Below are 14509 nucleotides of genomic sequence, written 5' to 3' on the forward strand. Positions count from 1 at the left end.
CAGGGTATGAGCTGTGGCAGAGGTGGAGGGAAGGCCTTTTAGGTGGAGGAAAAATCTGTATACATGCGTGAAGGCATGACAAGCGATGGTGTGTAGGGGGAGTAGACAATCCTTTTTGTCTAGAAATCATTGGAGAAATGAAAAAAAAATGCAAGGGAAAGAATTGTGGAAGATGAAGCTAGAAAATTAATCAGTAAACAGGTGGTGAAAATAAGCCATAGAAAGGAGTTTTCTGAAAGGGGAATTACTGGCAATTTACTTAAAGAGTATCTTCTAAAATAGAAAAAGAAGACTAATAAAAAGGCCATTACAGGCAATTTCCTGCTGGTCCGGTGGTTAGGACCCCCCTGCTTCCATTGCAGGGGGCACAGGTTTGATCCCTGGTCCCAGGTTGGGGAATTAAGATCCTGTTTTAAAAAAAACAGTGTACAGCTGAAATTTGACAATGGAAACAGAGTAAAGGAAATGTTTAGGAGATAAAAGAAAAGGTTAGAAAAACAGATTAGATGTTGAGGATGGAGGAGAAGAAATCAGTATACGATGAGTTCCTCAGTTCAGTTCAGTTCAGTTCAGTTGCTCAGTCGTATCCGACTCTTTTTGACCCCATGAATCGCAGCACACCAGGCCTCCCTGTCCATCACCAACTCCCGGAGTTCACTCAAACTCACGTCCATCGAGTCGGTGATGCCATCCAGCCATCTCATCCTCTGTCATCCCCTTCTCCTCTTGCCCACAATCCCTCCCAGCATCAGAGTCTTTTCCAATGAGTCAACTCTTCGCATGAGGTGGCCAAAGTACTGGAGTTTCAGCTTTAGCATCATTCCTTCCAAAGAACACCCAGGGCTGATCTCCTTCAGAATGGACTGGTTGGATCTCCTTGCAGTCCAAGGGACTCTCAAGAGTCTTCTCCAACACCACAGTGATTTTAATTAACTAATGGTAGAAATACAGGGGAGATCAAATTAGTGGAGAAACCTGTGAATTCAACTTGGTATACACTGAGTTTGAGATGCTTCTGGGACAATAAGATGAAGCTATTCCATTGTCAATGGAGTAAAGGAATCTGTGACCAAGAGAAAGGTTTTGGCAAGAGATAAAAATTTGTAAGTCATTGACATTCATTTGGCAGTCTAGGCTATGGGATTGGAAAAGACAGCCCAGAGAGAAAATGTAGACAGAAGAGAAGTGAATCACTCTTGTTACATAAAAAGTGAGTCATCAGATGGGATATCAGGTCTGTCTACTGAGTATGTGTGGGCAGAGCTGGACTCTCCCCCAAAGCAAGGAACGATCTCTTTAGTGTCCCTCTGGCAAGGGTGGAGAAGTTATGTTTCCAGATTTTTTTCCTTTGAATTCTTCCCATCCTTTCTATCCCTTTTAATTTCATGCTTCTTCATGGTCTACTGGTCCTGGTCCCTCTCATACCTAGTCTTTCTACATAAAGCCTCTTCTTCAATCCATCCTACATACTGTTTCCAGTCAGTCTTTATAAATAGCACTTCCAATCATCATGCTCTCCCCTCCCGTACACATACCTCTTAAAATACGCCAGTAAATACATTTCACACATTTTGCCAAAAAAGGGCAGTGTTTCATAGTGGAAAGAGCCAAGCTTTGGAACTAGATCAATCTGAACTCAAATCTCAGTTCATTAGATAGAATCATGTAGCACCATATATAAACTTCATTTTCGTAGGTTAAAAATGGTTGAATATCAGCAGTTCCTATGGTTCAATTCAGGCTTCCCAGGTTGCACTAGCAGTAAAGAACTTGCCTGCCAATGCAGGAGACATAAGAGATGTGGGTTCTATCCCTGGGTTGGGAAGATCCCCTGGAGGAGGAAATGGCAATCCACTCCAGTATTCTTGCATGGAGAAGCCCATGGACCGAGGAGCCTGGCGGGCTACAGTCTGAAGGGTTGCAAAGAGTCAGACACAACTGAAGTGACGTAGCACGTACATACACATGTGGTTCAGTTTAATAGCTTTGTGAGCCAGGGCTCACTAGCAAGTTAGATTACTCTCTCAGAGCTTAATCCCCATTGTCTCCTATGTTAACAGAGCCAGTGATCTCCCAAAGACACATTCCTAGGTCAACTTGCTAAATTTGGGGAGCAATGAAACATGGCTTTAAACCAATCTAAGTATCAATTTCTTCTTCCTTGGGAAGAAAAATTCCTTCTTTTAGGTTGAGGCAAATGTTAGGAGAGGAGGAGAGAATTTAGGGCCCTCCCAAAGTAATATGATGGATCCATTTGTTAAAGTCTTCCTGTTCCATGATCTGTTACTAATCACTCTATACTTTCTTCAATCTTTTACGAGGGGCACGTTATTTCTTTGAAAACATAAATGTTACTGATTTGGCTGAGTCATAAATTATTCAGACCTGAGGACCATCCTCTTTCTTCAATACATTACAATTTTGCCTATTTCTTATATCATTTCTTAGTTTGAATTTCATAGTTGAACTCTCAGAAGTCAACTTCATTTCCAAGCTCTTAAAGATAGCTCACTATGTCCTCATGTACAATTTACATTAGTGGTTCTTAAAAATTTTTTAAAGCAGGAGTTCTGGAGAAAGAGGGTGAGAGAGTGAGGGTAAGAGAAGAGAGAGAGAGATAATATCATGTAAAAGACATACAAGGAATGAATGAGATTAGGAGACAAAGCCACCCGACCCACCTCTCTCTTTCTGTGGTTCCATAAACCATCTAGGGTTCCATAAAACACATGATCCCTGTAGAGACATCCGAAGATAGTTTGGTTTATCCTTTAGATTGAATTTCTACCAGGTGTATGTATCTGTGTGTGCATGTCTGCGTGTGAATGTGTGTATGTATGTATGCATGCATACGTATATGTGTTCATGTGTGTTTTCCATAGACCCAAATCAGGAACTGGTAAACAGAATCCACTGATGAAACAATACTTCACCTAATTGCACCTAAAAAAATGTTATGATAATCTGGAGAGCTACCAATGATGAAAACGCTTAACAAATGTAAAGGTTAGAAAACCAGAGTATTATTTAATTTAGAATCTGTACATAGTTAATTCATTAAACTTTCCAAAATAGTGTTCTCTCCAACTTACATTCTGACTACGGATACTATTTACTGATCAGTGTTAAGTTGTGATGCAAGTCTTTACTGATGAAGGAAAATAAATACAGGCTTCCATAGTGGTTCTTATTATTATGTAGGTTATGGGCTTCCTGGGGAACTAGATAAAAGCTATGAATGGTTCTCTGCGCGCACACACACACACACACAAAAATTGCATGGCCAAAAATACTCAAAAAATTTTTTTATAGTTTAAGGAGATGACAAGCCCTTTGAAATCCTTTATAAGTTATTAAGAAGTCCTTTCTATAGTGAGGACAGTCCACTGATTAACTGAACAATATTTCATGGTAAAAGAGAAAGAAAACAGCTTCTAATTGCACCCTAAAGATATTGCTGCATCAAATTCTGCTTTAAAGTTTCAGCTAGTATATCAATAGGATGCTGCTAGGTCATGCTGCATTAACAAACAATCCTCAATCTCAGGGGTTGAGCACAAAAAAGTCCTATTTCTTACTCACCTGTGCAGTCTAGGTTGGTACATGTCTTTGGTAATCAGTGTCACTCAGAAACACAGAATGATGGAGCATCACTGTCTAGGCAGTGTTTTCTGATCACTGAGATAGGAAAAGCCAGTGTGATGTACCACACTCTGACTAACAGAGTTTCTATGCGGAAATGACAAGTAATCTTTCTACTCAAGTTTCATCAGCCAAAATAAGAAATACCACATGTATAGCTTTAAAAGGTAAAGAAAAGAAGAGTGAGAAATAAAGACTATTGCTATGGTCTTAGTTTCGAGAGTTGATTGTATCTGTTATTTGTTATTTCTGAACTTCTTTGAACATGATGTATTCTATTTATTTGTAATCAAAGATGCTAAGCTTTTGAAACTTGATATTCTTTATAAGGATTCTCATCAAATATTATTTATAATTATGCATGGGTTCTATTAAGTATTCTTTTTTTTTTTTTTAGGCAAATCAGTGTTACAGCTCTATTTTATTTAGGAGATAGCAGGACAATCCAAGACTCGAAGAGAAGAGAGTGGAGGAGTGCGTGGGGAGGGAGAGAGAGAGAGTGCGTGCGCATGTATGCGGGACAGAGAGTCCGAGTCTATTAAGTATTCTTTAAATTCTTCTTTTGGGCTATATTCCAAAATTGGAAGATTAATCTCTTAGCTTTATGGAACTGGCAACATAAAAATATGCCACCATAGTGTGGGTAGAGATGGCATGTTCACTGTCAATTTCTATGATGTAATCGAGTCGATATAAAACTTATTAATGTTGGGGTGCTTTTCTATGTCTCCAATGGTGTGAAGGCACAGGTAAATATTGAACTATCATCTCTTGCTGAAGCCATTCCTGGCCCTCCAATTCTTCCCATAGGACTCTGTATGCCTTTTTGCACTTGTTTCATTGGCCCATAATTGTCTACATGCCTTTCTGCCCCATTGATTGTACGCTCACTCATTCCTTTGTTAAACAAATATTTATTTTTAATCTACTTTACATTTCTGCTCTTCACATAGGGGCTAGTACAGATGGAAGTTCACAAATTAAAACTGATATATGTGTGCTCAGTCATGTCTAACTCTTTGTGGCCCTATGGATTGTAGCCCTCCAGGCTCCTCTGTCCATGGGATTTTCCAGGCAAGAATACTGGAATGGGTTGCCATGCCCTCCTCCAGGGAATCTTCCTGGCCCAGGGATCAAACCCACATTTCTTATATCTTCTGCATTCGCAGGTGGATTCTTTACCATTAGCACTACCTGTAAAATTGAATTAATGAATAAATTGAAGAATATTGTTATTAACAGTAGTGCTATTTTTATAGTGGCAACTACTATTTATTGAAAAGAAGTCAGGATCCTGAACTAATTTATTGCATACTTTTTATACATTCTGGGTTTTGTGCTAAATGTTTTACATGTGTTATCTTGTGTGTGTGAGCATGCTCAGTCACTCAGTCGTGACCCGCTCTTTGCAGCCCCAGGGACTATAGCTGGCCAGGCTCCTCTGTCCATGGGATTCTCCAGGCAAGAATACTGGAGTAGGGCTTGCCACTTCCTCCTCTGAGGAATCTTTCCAACCCAGAGACTGAGCCTACATGTCCTGTGTCTCCTGCATTGGCATGTGGTTATCTTCTTCAATCCTATAATAACTCTAAGAGATAGATATTATTATCCTTATGAGATGACTCCATTCACTGTCTCAGTCACTCTATTTTCAATTGCATCTAGTCGGTTTTCACTTCCTTCCTGAGTTTGGGAGTTTGCTATTAGTAACTTTCCATCTCTTACATCTAGGATACATTGTGGCCCTCTTCTAACCTCATAAGTTGAAGTTCTAACCCCCAGAACCTCAGAATGTGAGCTTACTTGGAAATAAGGTTTTTGCAGATGTAATTAGTTAGAACAGATAAAGTTATACCAGTGTAGGTAGGCCCCTTACCTGACAGATGCCCTTATAAAAGCAGGAAATTTGGACACAGACACACAAATTGGGGTAATGCCATGTGAAGACTGGGGAATTGGTGACAAACGAACAGATTGTGCAGAGTGAAAAATTTGGGGATAACTGTGTTTGTTGTTGTTTGGCTACACCATGCAGCTTGCAGGATCTTACTTCCCTGACCAGGGATTGAACATGGGCCAGGGAAATCCCTAGGGATACTTGTTTTATACTGAAAAGCTTTCATAGAACCATCATTTGTAACAGCTTACACACAAACTATATGCTAAAGAGTCTACAGTTCAAGTGGAAGTAATGGGAAAACTCATAGCATCAGTGTGAGTCAGCTGCTTTTTGCCTCTTGTCAAAGTTGTAAGACAGTCACGAATTCAGGCTAGCTATAAGAGGTGCTTCTGATTCTAAACAGGTAGTATATTAAAAAAAAAAGAAGAAGAAGAAGAAAGAAAGAAAGAAAGAAAGCTGTAGCCCAGCCTTTCTCAAGCATCTGCATTAGATAATGAAAACTTAGTCATGATGAAACTTATCACTGGCAAGAATCAGATTCTGGATGCTACCCTCCTACTCAGGGCTTCTCTTCCAGACAGCTTCAATTTGGAGATAAGTGACAGGTGTGGCTAGAGTGCCAAGGGCAGGAAATTAAAGACCACAGATTTCCATCACTGTGTGCCTAGATGATAGGCTTTGCTGTGATTACCTGGAAACACAAGAAACATATCAAGGAAACTTTACTGCTAAAAAGAACTTACAGGCTGGCTCACAAAAGCCTGTGATATTTTTTGATCTCTATAGGAACCTCTGGATTCCCAGATCTACACCAAGAGGAAGCAGGTGTAAACGATGTTTAGCCTCCTAAGGAGAGCATAATCCTACTCCCCACTTTAGATACAATCATAGGAAACAGAAATCTCCCAGAAAGCAGAATCAGGGGATAAAAGATACAGTAACCCCCTACTTTATAAACTCAAAATGAATTAAAGATATGTAAGGCTTGAAACCATAAAACTCCAAGAAAAAAACATTGGCAATACTCCCATTGACATAGATCTTAGCAATATACATATATATATATGTATATATATATACATACATCTGAATCTATTTCTCACTTCCACTGTATAATCATTAGGGATTTGATTTAGGTCATACCTGAATGGTCTTGTGTTTTTCCCTACTTTCTTCAGTTTAAGTCTGAATTTGGCAATAAGGAGTTCATGATCTAAGCCACAGTCAGCTCCTAGTCTTGTTTCTGCTGACTGTATGTATAGAGCTTCTCCACCTTTGGCTGCAAAGAATATAATCAGTCTGATTTCATTGTTGACCATCTGGTGATGTCCATGTGTAGAGTCTTCTCTTGTGTTGTTGGAAGAGGGTGTTTGCTATGACCAGTGTGTTCTCTTGGCAAAACTCTATTAGCCTTTGCCTGCCTTGCTTCATTCATCCAAGGCTAAATCTGCCTGTTATTCCAGGTGTTTCTTAACTTCCTACTTTTGCATTCCAGTCCCCTATAAAGACAAGCACGTCTTTTTTGGGTGTTAAACTAAGCTTGCACACCACAACTATTGAGCCCATGCTCTAGAGCCTGGGTACCACACCTACTGAACCCACACACCCTAGAGCCTTTGCTCCACGACCAGAGAAGTGAGTGCAATGAGAAGCCCATGCACCAAAAGAGAGAACAGCTCCTGCTTACTCCAACGTGAGAAAATCTGAAGCTGCAATGAGACCCAGCAGAGCCAAAGATAAATAAAGAACTTATTTTTTAAAGGAATAATACAATGATTAAAAAAATCTGAAGGGAGTAATGGAGATCTACTAAATTATTAAATTGCATTATGAACACATTCATATATTTCCCTTAGATTGATGAAAAAAACAATAAAACTGTTTCTCAGTTTTATTCTCAGTAGATTTCACACTGAATTTAGGCTGTTCAATCACTACATTAACATTAACGAAAACTACTTCAAAGTCTATATATTTTCTTACTGGCTTCTACAAAAAATGTCATTTAAACAGATACCCTACTTTTATAGTAGAAAGAAAAAGTTTGGCTAGAAAATCATAATGAAGATAAAGAAACTGAAGTCTTTCTAGGAGAAAAAATTGAATAAATGGTTTGAAAGAAAAGTTAATATGTTCTTTAAGAGTCATATTTCATCAAAGTGAAAAATTTCTTTTTCCACAAACAATTACAGTGAATGTATATAAAATGCAAATTGGACAGAAGTTTTTGTAGCAATTTTTGGATCAACAGTTTTGATCCAAAACTGTTCAAAGTATAGAAGATGAGCCTTCATATGTTGAAATGTTTCTATTATTTTGAAAGTAAAAACTGCCATCAAGTGGATTTTCCAGATTAAGCCAGTTGATGCACTATATCAGTGTTTGCTTTGGTGTCATGTAGATAAGGAATTTCAGGAAAGGATTTAAAATCTGAAAGTCATTAGGGTCTACTCTTAAAATTCCAGGTTTGTTTGAGTGTAAATTTAGGACCAGAGCTAGAAGGGCCCTGGCATCTGCTGTGGGAACATATGAGCAGTTCTGGCTTCTGTTAATGAGGGCACAAATAGAGTATGTTGTATAAACATGCCGAGGAACGGAAAGTAGGTTGTCCTAAAATAGAAATAGCATACCAGTTTTACTGAATATCCCAAAAAGGACAGACATTAAATGTCCCTAATTAGTGAGTGCTAAAAATAGTACTACAATTAGAAAACAGTAATTTTATTTCATGGAGAAGGCAATGGCATCCCATTCCAGTACTCTTGCCTGGAAAATCCCATGGACGGAGGAGCCTGGAAGGCTGCAATCCAGAGGGTCGCTGAGGGTCGGACACGACTGAGCGACTTCACTTTCACTTTTCACTTTCATGCATTGGAGAAGGAAATGGCAACCCACTCCAATGTTCTTGCCTGGAGAATCCCAGGGACAGGGGAGCCTGGTGGGCTGCTGTCTATGGGGTCACACAGAGTCAATTTTATTTCAAGAGGTAGCACTCAAACTTCCCAGGTGGCGCTAGTGGTAAAGAACCTGCCTGCCCATGCAGGTTAGATATAAAAGACTCAGCTTCAGCCTCTGGGCTGGGACGATCCCCGGGAGGAGGGCACCACAACCCATTCCAGTATTATTGCCTGGAGAATCCCAAGGACAAAGTAGCTTAGCAGGTCTCACAGAATCAGACACGACTAAAGGGACTTAGCACACACCACTCAAACAAGGCATCTATAAAGTGATTCCAAAATGATTTTATAAACAGTGGCAGAAGGGTAGTAAAATATTGAAAGCATGCAGCCCAGACTGGGACTCGAACCCACTGTCTTTTAACTGAGATCATACCTGGTCTCAGGACTTAGCAAACCTGGGGTTCTTAATGTCTCATTATAGAAAGAATTCAGTGAGAGACAAAGTGATAGGTAAGAAGTGGATTTATTTAGAGAGAAACACTTTCCAGAGACAGAATGCAGTCCATCTCAAATGATGAGAACAGCTCTGGGAGGAAAACACTCCACAGAGTGTGGGCCATCTCAGAAGGAAAGTGGCCTTGAAATATGGCGTGGTTAGTTTTTATGGGCTAATGAGTGTGAGAGGATTACTCCAACTATTGTGGAGAGGAGGCAGACATTTCCAGGAACTGGGCCACCAGCTCAGAACAGTGATGGCATTGATGAGTGTGTCATTTAGCATGTTAATGCATTACAATGAGCATAGCAGTTCATCTTAGTTCAGTTGCTCAGTCATGTCCGACTCTTTGCAACCCCATGGACTGCAGCATGCAAGGCTTCCCTCCAACTCCTGGAGTTTACTCAAACTCATGTACATCAAGTCAGTGATGCCATCCAACTATCTCATCCTCTGTCGTCCCCTTTTCCTCCTGCCTTCAATCTTTCCCAGCATCAGGGTCTTTTCAAATTAGTCATTTTTTTGCATCAGGTGAGCAAAGTATTGGAGTTTCAGCTTCAGCATCAGTCCTTCCAATGAATATTCAGGACTGATTTCCTTTAGGATGGACTGGTTGGATCTCCTTGCAGTCCAAGGGACTCTCAAGAGTCTTCCTCAGCAATTCAAAAACATCGATTCTTTGGCACTCAGCTTTCTTTATAGTCCATCTCTCACATCCATACATGACTACTGGAAAAACCATAGCCTTGACTAGACGGACATTTGTTGGCAAAGTAATGTCTCTGCTTTTTAATATGTGGTCTAGGTTGGTCATAACTTTCCTTCCAAGGAGCAAGCTTCTTTTAATTTCATGGCTGCAATCACCATCTGCAGTGGTTTTGGAGCCCCCACAAATAAAGTCTCTCACTGTTTCCACTGTTTCCCCATCTATTTACCATGAAGGAATGGGACCAGATGCCATGATCTTAGTTTTCTGAATGTTGAGTTTTAAGCCAACTTTTCCACTCTGCTCTTTCACTTTCATCAGGTATTCCATCACCTCCACTAGCTTTGTTCATAGTGATGCTTTCTAAGGCCCACTTGACTTCGCATTCCAAGATGTCTGGTCTAGATCACACCATTGTGGTTATCTGGATCATTAAGACCTTTTTCGTATAGTTCTTCTGTGTATTCTTGCCATCTCTTTTTATGCTTCTGTCAGGTCCATACCGTTTCTGCCTTTTATTACACAATGAGTGTATAATGAGGGTCAAGATCTACTGGAAGTTGAATCTTCTGCTATCCTGGTTGGTTCTAACTAGTTTTTGTTGTCCTCAATGGCTATGTCATTATTTTAGAGGTTGTGCCCTGCCCATTTTCCTCCTGTTTCAATGAGTTCACAATCAGAAGAATTATTGAAAATAACTGCAGCCAAGTTCAGAGACCTGGGATCACAGCTCTGGGATGCAGTAGGTACGACTATTGTTCACTGATCTAGACTATGTCTAGAGTTTGCACTTCAATTTTAATATCTGTGTTGCTACGAAACAGAGAAACTAAGGAACAAAGCTTTGCTGAACCATAAAAACAAGCTGGGCAAGCAGATAAAAGAATTGTAGAAGCTTGGTTGAGAAAAAGACACTGACTGAAAAGAAGTTTGCTTAGAGTTTTATCCTTGGAATGACAACAGAGGAAAGGAAGGAAAGAAGGCTGGGGTTTTGATGGAACAGGCTTTGAGAGACTGGGGCTTCAGGCTCTTCCAAGCAAGAGTGGTAACTAAAGACCTTTCTAAATCTGTGACTCTTAAATGTTGTGATACTGAAAAAAAAAATAATAATAGAATTCTCTTGGACTATTCCTTGAACTTTGTTGCTCAAAATTTTGTAAGCAGATAGGGTAGAGGGAGCCCCAGAGACAAAGAACCAGAGATAGCTATCGTAACATGAGAAGCCATTTTTGGCCTAGGCCATTTTGTGATCTCAGCCTGACCACAATGCTTGCCCATGAACCAGGTCTCAGTAATTAATGACCTTAATTAAGGGAACAAAAGAATGCAGGAACAAAGGACCATTATTGGGCAAGAGAATAAACCACTTGTAAAAGACTCCTAGTTCTGTCTCAAGAGCAAAGATTAGCCTGAAGCACTTTCTTGAGCTGTTTTGCAGAATTTAAGCCCCTGGATCCAGGGAAAGTTGGGGGAGTTGCAGGCCCGGCCACTGGTTTACACAAATTGGGTCAGTCCGCAGACAAATGACAAAACATGTGCGCTACGAAGTAAGTGCTGTCTCACTTCTGCCCTCAAAATCTTGCACAAGAATATCTCTTGTGACTTACCCTAACCAGAAACATACAAGAAAATTCACTCTGAGAAACAGATTTCAGGCTAGCCAACTCGACACAATACAAGGTCTATGCAAATTATGTGTGCAAATAGCCTATGCAAATTATGTGTGTATGCCAAATGACATCACAGCCTGGTGTATAAATAATAATACAACTTTTTAAATATTTTCTGTGTTCTATTCTTTGGGCATTGAGGCATTGAATGATCATAACTCAACGCTGAAGGGACTATTTTTGTTCCCATTTTCCAGAAGTGGAAACTGAATCAAAAATAATCAAGTAAAAAAAAAAGTTAAGTAACTTGTGTAAACACACAACGTAATCTCAGCCTGACAAGTGCAAAGGGACCCGAGCCACAGAGTCAGCAGGGATTTCCCATTGTGAGCAGCATAACACTGTTCACCTGATTAAATGAATGATTTAAATTTTGCATGACTCTGCTTTATAGATTTCTCTTTTCATGTACAGTTTTTTGGCTGAAAATAATTAATAGCAGTATAGCTCTGAAATAGTGAACAGCTTAACTTATATGGGGACCAGCTGAACTATTTATTATAGAGAAAGAGGATGTAGGAGGAGCCAACACTTCTGAACACATCATTAAACAGTGAACACATGGGACTTCCTAGGTGGTCCGATGGCTAAGACTCCCTCCTCCCAATGCAAAGAGCCTGTGTTTGATGCCTGGTCAGGGAACTAGATCCCACATGCCATAACTAAGACCCAGCAGAGCTACATGCATGCATATATATATATATATATATATATACACACACATATTTTAAAAAAGAATGAACAAGTACATTAAGTATAAAAGAATGAAGCATTAGTTAAGGCCATGGAGAAATTTTTGTTTTACTTGTCAATCCCTACTAAATGAGAGATGCTTTTGCCAGATTTTATTAAGTGCTTGAACTAAATGTGCAGGCAGTTTTCCTCGTCCACAAAATGCCAGCATTTCACAGCAAAATGCTTCCTCTTTGTCCCTGGGGGCAGATTTTTTTTAAATGTCCCCCGTATGTTCTGGAGGGAAAGGCAGTGGGAATCAAGGTACGTCAGTATGATTATGGCCATCTGGCTGGAAGCTTTGCACAACCCTGTGTGTCATTCAGCATTTGAAGGTTAGAACGCATTTGGAGTTTTCTGTGACAATGGCTTTGTATTACACAAGTCCCGAACTGCTTTCAATCACTCAACCACTTCCGCCTTGCATGGATGGCGAGCATTTCCTTCAGGGCACTTGATGCCCTGGAGAGGCACTTTGGCTATAATGTGTCTTACCTGCCGAACGCTGTAGAACCACACGTGGCACCGACCTAGCCCACTCCTCACAGATGTTCAGCGGCTGTATCCTGAAAAGTTAATTTGTGGGAAATCCTGAAACTACAGGTCTCTACAAATACTCCACATAAAGTGCATTTCCCCCAGAATGATTCATTAAAAGCCTTGCCTGCCAATCATCTGCTGGCCCTGGCCCCAAACTGTCTCCCGGTCGGCAGGGGATTCCTCTGGCCATGGATGCCAAGTCCAGGAATCTCCTCTCCTCCTCTCCTGAGTCTTTTGAGTCCCTGCTGATTCCCCACAAAACTCTCCCACACATTTTAAATTCCCCTAAATCGAATCAACTGCCTCTCCTTCTAACAGACTCATCTGACAAATCCCGACCACTGTCCTCTATCCGGTTTCAAACATTTGGGATGTACCTGTGCTTTTTCAGCCTTTATTTTAGTTTCAAGGTACTAGTGAACAGCTCAAATGCAATCCTTTCCTGATGCCACCAGGCAGTTAATTATTTTTCCCTTAGTACTTCCACAAAATGGTTTGGACTTCACTTTCTTTCATGTTCTTCTTTTATTTCTTATTTTTAATTGACACAAAGTACTACTATGGCCTCTTGTAAAAGATCAAAGCCCTAGATTCCAATTCTGCCTCCTTCACTAACCATGTGACGTTGTTCAAGTCACCTGATCTTTCTGGTACTCAGTTTTCTCATCTGCAATGTGTTAGTAATAATCATGATAAAATATAACAATAGTTTTAATAAGATCCAGCATATACAGTGCTTTCTATGTGTCAGAAACTCTAAGAGTGAACATACATTAATTTTTTAATAATGCAGAAGCATGATTAAATAATTTTTTAGCAAATCCATACCATAGAGTATTATGTAGCCATTAAAAATAATGAGGTATAATAACATTAAGCTATGTCACTGATAGAATATTAAGTATGTCTCTGACTCTTTAAAAATATATTCACTGAGACATGCATATATGGTTTGAATTTTTACAAAGCATATGTTTATACATCTATATAGTTTAAATTTTTCAATGAACATTTTAAAAACAAAATAAATAGATAAATTGACTAAAAATAAATTATAATTTTATAAACATACCAGAACTGGCAGCTTGAGTAAATTGTTACCACTCATGAAAGTAGAAACTGCTGTGGACTATCCCTATTCCAATCACAATTTTAAAAATATTTTGACATATACCTTTAAGAACTGCGAACTAAACCCGGCTTGCATTTTTCTGATTATCCTCAGTGAGATAGACTTCTACTTTGGGAACGACTGATATTTTTTAACAGAAACGATTATTTGTCATCATGATTGAAATTGTTTATCAGGTGGGTAATGCTGATTCTAATTAAAACTATCACAGACTTCTCACAGAAGGCCTTCATTCAAGGCCCTTTAAATTTTAATTTTTAAAAGATTGTTTTAAATTAAGACATGTACTTTTTTTTTAATTGTGTATTTATGTGGCTCCAGGCAGGATCTCTGGTGTGTCATACAGCTCCTCCATTGTGGCTCCTGGACTCTCGAGGTGTGGAACTCGGGCTCTGGAGATCAAGGGCTTAGTAGTTGCCTCCCATGGGCTTAGCTGCCTGTGGGATCTTAGTTCCCCAACCAAGGATCGTACCCACATCCTCTGCATTGGGAGGCAAGTTCTTAACCACAGGACCTCCAGGGAAGTCCCCAAAGCCCTGCAATTTTTAAAAAATGTTGTAGGGGCAACAGCTCAGTCCTTTCACAGGATATAGAGCTTCCAAAATATTTCCAATGTCTATTTCAAAATAATAAGCTTAATTATGCTTTGCAGGAGGAAATCTGCACACTTATTGAAATTGTGCTGCTTAGATTCCATTCTTCTAGTTAGCTGCCAATTGGAACCAATCTCTAAAACTTTTCAATAATTTTATCAGGCCTAGATAAATGCCTTATTTATCATGTTTTGCTGT

This window comes from Bos grunniens, chromosome 16, assembly GCF_055505025.1.
Source record: "Bos grunniens cultivar Pamir isolate PY7600 chromosome 16, Bosgru_T2T1.0, whole genome shotgun sequence".
NCBI classification, from domain to species: Eukaryota; Metazoa; Chordata; class Mammalia; order Artiodactyla; family Bovidae; genus Bos; species Bos grunniens.